Below are 5622 nucleotides of genomic sequence, written 5' to 3' on the forward strand. Positions count from 1 at the left end.
CGCCATTGGCGAGTTTGCCTGTCCCCAAGGGATGTTGGCAGTCCATGAGTATGGACTTTGTCTTTGGCCTTCCCAAGGACAAGGCCGGAAACACGTGTATTGTGGTCTTTGTAGACCGATTGAGCAAGATGGCTCATCTAGCGGCGGTGCCGGACACCATTGATGGTGAAGGTACAGCTTTGCTGTTTTTAGACCGAGTCTTTCGCAAACATGGCTTGCCTGAGGCAATTGTCTCGGATCGAGACCCGCGCTTCACCGCGAAGTTCTGGACGTCCCTCTTCAGAGTGCTTGGCACTCGTTTGGATTGTCCACAGCAGACCATCCGCAGACCGATGGTCAAACCGAACGCGTGAATCGCGTTGTGGAGGATATCCTCCGAAGCGTATGCGCTGAGGCACCAAAACGCTGGAGCCAGATGCTACCACTCGTTGAGTTCGCATTAAATAATGCAGTGCACGCCTCGACAGGCTACACTCCGTTCAATGTGAACGGCTTGCTCAACCCTCGCGTCCCACTGACGCCGCCACGCAGTGGCTCAGGACTTGATGGGGGAGGGATAGCCGAGCGGCTAGCTGATGTCAGCCCTGTTGCGGTTCGCAAGCAAGTCGATGACTTTGTCTCTTTGAGACTGAGCGTAATGCGTCAAGTACGCGACGCTATGGCTGAAAGCCAAGACACGCAGAAGGAACATGCAGATGCCAAGGGCAGAAGCAATGTTGAGAGGTTTGAGGTCGGTGACCAAGTTTTATTAAACGCTAAAAACCTACCTACTCATGCAGTGTCTGCAGTTTTCAAGACGAAGCTAAGACCTCGGTTCATAGGACCGTTCAAGGTCGTGGCCAGGAAGGGCCTAGCGTATACGCTCAACCTTCCGAAGAAGATGCGCACGCATCCGGTCTTCTATGTTGGCTTGCTTAACCCATACCAAGACCCTGCTCAGGTGAGCGCGGAGGCGTTGGCACCAATGGTGGCTGGGCCACGGACAGCTGCAGGGCAGTAGGTGGTAGAGCCACGGGAGGCTGAACGACAGCAAGTGGTGGATCCACAGATGGCTGATCAACAGCATTTGGCAGAGTCACAGGTCGCGGAGCGAAGTGCTCGAGATGCAGGAGCAAGGCAAGCTGAACGTTCAGCCGAGAAGCTGGACGCTCAAGGTCCGAGACCTGGTTGTGAGTCAACAGTGGTGGCTCTAACCTATCCACAAGGTGGATCATCTCTTCGAGATCGACTGATGGGCGGTGAACGTGAACGTTCGCGTCGTGGAAGCTGGCGTCGTATGGACGCAGACGCCGTTCCGGCAAGTGCTGACTCTCCCCGCGAGAGCCCAGCTGAGGCAAGGCCTCCTCCTGCTCTGCTCGATGAGCATGGTGAGCTCCACTTTCACGTGGAACGCCTTGTGGCGCGGCGTAGATGCCAGGGTCGTACCCAGTACTTGGTGAAGTGGAGGGGTTACCCTCACTCACAGAGCTCATGGGAGTTTGAAGTTATCCTCCGGCAAGATTGCCCTGACGTCGTTGACTCTTACGACCGGGCACATCATGTGCCGAAGCGCCACCATGGCGTGCGACAGCGTCGCCAGGCGCTGGGCGCCTCCCACTAGCGTGGGGAGCGATCAGGTCAGTAGTTGAGCTCAGGCTCTGACCAGTGGCTGCAGCAGCCAGCTCGTACGAATGAGCGGTGCTCGCAGCGGGAGCAGGAGGTGGAGAGACCTCGAAGTGCTAGGGACATGGTCCCGAAGGAAGCAGGTGCTTCGTGTTGTGCTGAACAAGGTTCAGGCACAAGCGTCTCGATAGACGCATAGTTGTTTTGAGACAACTTGCTCGATGAGCATGATCCAAATGTGGATGCGCTGTAACAGCGAAAGTGGTGTCCCGCACGGGGATCGAACCACTGGCCTTTGGCTTGACAGGCCGGAGCTCTACCATTGAGCTACAAGGGCGATGCCCGTACGTCAGTCCGAGAACGGACTACTCATGGTATGAGAGGGCTGCGCCCGGGTGGATTTGAACCACCGACCTGTGGCTTCCAAAGCCAGCGCTCGACCACTGAGCTGAAAGGGCGTTGCCCTTAAGCTTGTCCATTCAAGGACAACAGTTCATGGAACGAGAGGGCTGTGCCCTGGTGGGTTCGAACCACCGACCTGTGGCTTCCAAAGCCAACGCTCGACCACTGAGCTAAAAGGGGATTGCCCTTAAGCTTGTCCAAGCGTGAACAATCGTTCATGGAACGAGTGGGCTGTGCCCTGGTGGGTTCGAACCACCGACCTGTGGCTTTCAAAGCCAACGCTCAACCATTGAGCTAAAAGGGTGTTGCCCTTAAGTTTGTCCAAGCGTGAACAATCGTTCATGGAACGAGAGGGCTGTGCCCTGGTGGGTTCGAACCACCGACCTGTGGCTCTCAAAGCCAACGCTCAACCATTGAGCTAAAAGGGTGTTGCCCTTAAGTTTGTTCAAGCGTGAACAATCGTTCATGGAACGAAAGGGCTGTGCCCTGGTGGGTTCGAACCACCGACCTGTGGCTCTCAAAGCCAACGCTCAACCATTGAGCTAAAAGGGTGTTGCCCTTAAGCTTGTCCAAGCGTGAACAATCGTTCATGGAGCGAGAGGGCTGTGCCCTGGTGGGTTCGAACCACCGACCTATCGCTTGTAAAGCGAGTGTTCAACCGCTGAGCTGTTTTCGACGACTCGAATGAGTCAAGATCATTGCTCTAAGCGGTTTGCAGCTCTTGGAGTAGGCGCGGAGCGCGAGCGTAGGTCTGAGACCACCTGAGAGCAAGATGCGCGCTGCGCTTGGACCATTAAGCCGTGGGCCGACGACGAGAAGTTGGGCATCAACGATGCGTAGGCGTTTGTGAGCCCACGGAGCTGTACAACGCTGGGGTGAGGTGTAGTAACCTCCGCCGTCTTAACAAGACGTGACCTCGCTGAGGAAATTTTCGAGAACGGAATGTTCTCGTCTTAGTGGTGGAGAGTGTAACGGGGTTACATGGTGTGGAACACACAGGGGTACGAAGTACCCGGAGAGTTAACAAACTCTCAGTACATAATTTGGAGAGTTAACAAGGTCTCTCAGTACGTTGGCTGAAAGCCACACGTTATGCATTTGATTAGGTTTAACTATGCTAGATAGTTAAAGAGATACATTTACCCCTAGGCGGCTTGGCCGCAATAATAGTAAATAAAACACTTCTGGTTTTGAAGCATAAAAGTTAAGGTATTAACTTTGAGCCCTGGTCTTGGGCTGTAAGTGTCCTTTGGATAAGGAGCTTAGTATTAGTGACTCTTTGAGTCGAACGTCTTCCTCTGACGCCCTCTCATACCATGAGTAGTCCGTTCTCGGACTGACGTACGGGCATCGCCCTTGTAGCTCAATGGTAGAGCTCCGGCCTGTCAAGCCAAAGGCCAGTGGTTCGATCCCCGTGCGGGACACCACTTTCGCTGTTACAGCGCATCCACATTTGGATCATGCTCATCGAGCAAGTTGTTTCAAAACAACTATGCGTCTATCGAGACGCTTGTGCCTGAACCTTGTCCAGCACAACACGAAGCACCTGCTTCCTTCGGGACCATGTCCCTAACACTACGAGGTCTCTCCACCTCCTGCTCCCGCTGCGAGCACCGCTCATACGTACGAGCTGGCTGCTGCAGCCACTGGTCAGAGCCTGAGCTCAACTACTGACCTGATCGCTCCCCACGCTAGTGGGAGGCGCCCAGCGCCTGGCGACGCTGTCGCACGCCATGGTGGCGCTTCGGCACATGATGTGCCCGGTCGTAAGCGTCAACGACGTCAGGGCAATCTTGCCGGAGGATAACCTCAAACTCCCATGAGTTCTGTGAGTGAGGGTAACCCCTCCACTTCACTAAGTACTGGGTACGACCCTGGCGTCTACGCCACGCCACAAGGCGTTCCACGTGAAAGTGGAGCTCACCATGCTCATCGAGCAGAGCGGGAGGAGGCCTTGCCTCAGCTGGGCTCTCGCGGGGAGAGTCAGCACTTGCCGGAACGGCGTCTGCGTCCATACGACGCCGGCGTCCACGACGCGAAACGTTCACCCGCCCATCGGTCGATCTCGAAGAGATGATCCACCTTGTGGATAGGTTAGAGCCACCACTGTTGACTCACAACCAGGTCTCGGACCTTGAGCGTCCCAGCTTCTCGGCTGAACGTTCAGCTTGCCTTGCTCCTGCATCTCGAGCGCTTCCGCTCCGCGACCTGTGGCTCTGCCACATGCTGTTGATCAGCCATCTGTATATCCCACCACTTGCTGTCGTTCAGCCTCCCGTGGCTCTACCACCTGCTGCCCTGCAGCTGTCCGTGGCACAGCCACCGTTGGTGCCAACGCCTCCGCGCTCACCTGAGCAGGGTCTTGGTATGGCTTAAGCAAGCCGACATAGAAGACCGGATGCGTGCGCATCTTCTTCGGAAGGTTGAGCGTATACGCTAGGCCCTTCCTGGCCACGACCTTGAACGGTCCTATGAACCGAGGTCTTAACTTCGTCTTGAAGACTGCAGACACTGCATGAGTAGGTAGGTTTTTAGCGTTTGAAAAAACTTGGTCACCGACCTCAAACCTCTCAACATTGCTTCTGCCCTTGGCATTCGCATGTTCCTTGTGCGTGTCTTGGCTTTCAGCCATAGCGTTCCGTACTTGACGCATTACGCTCAGTCTCAAAGAGACAAAGTCATCGACTTGCTTGCGAACCGCAACAGGGCTGACATCAGTCAGCCGCTCGGCTATCCCTCCCCCACCAAGCCCTGAGCCACTGCGTGGCGGCGTCAGTGGGACGCGAGGGTTAACCAAGCCGTTCACATAGAACGGAGTGTAGCCTGTCGAGGCGTGCACTGCATTATTTAATGCGAACTCAACGTGTGGGAGCATCTGGCTCCAGCGTTTTGGCGCCTCAGCGCATACGCTTCGGAGGGTATCCTCCACAACGCGATTCACGCGTTCGGTTTGACCATCGGTCTGCGGATGGTCCGCCGTGGACATGTCCAAACGAGTGCCGAGCACTCTGAAGAGGGACGTCCAGAACTTCGCGGTGAAGCGCGGATCTCGATCCGAGACAATTGCCTCAGGCAAGCCATGTTGGGGAAAGACTCGGTCTAAAAACAGCAAAGCTGTACCTTCACCATCAATGGTGTCCGACACTGCCGCTAAATGAGCCATCTTGCTCAATCGGTCTACAAAGACCACTATACCTGTGTTTCCCGCCTTATCCTTGGGAAGGCCAAACACAAAGTCCATACTCATGGACTGCCAGCATCCCTTGGGGACAGGCAAACTCGCCAATGGCGCTGCCGTGTTCGGCGCGGACTTTGTCCGTTGACACGTCTCACACGTGCGTACATAGGTGCCGACCCACTTATACATCTTGGGCCACCAGTACATCGAGCTCACCGAGCCCTACAGTAGGTCATCTCCCGACCTAAGTGGCCGCCCACGGGCGTATCATGAGCCTCATAGAAGATTCGATACTTTAGATCCTCATCATATGGGAACGACGACACGAGGGTTATCCTCAGAGTCGGTGCTGTAGTACAGCAGGCCACCATCGAGCGAGTATCGATGCAGCCTCGCGCGTAAGCGCCCAGACAATTCCTTGTCAGAGTCTTTAACGCTTC

Source organism: Phytophthora infestans, genomic scaffold, assembly GCF_000142945.1.
Source record: "Phytophthora infestans T30-4 supercont1.9 genomic scaffold, whole genome shotgun sequence".
NCBI classification, from domain to species: domain Eukaryota; phylum Oomycota; class Peronosporomycetes; order Peronosporales; family Peronosporaceae; genus Phytophthora; species Phytophthora infestans.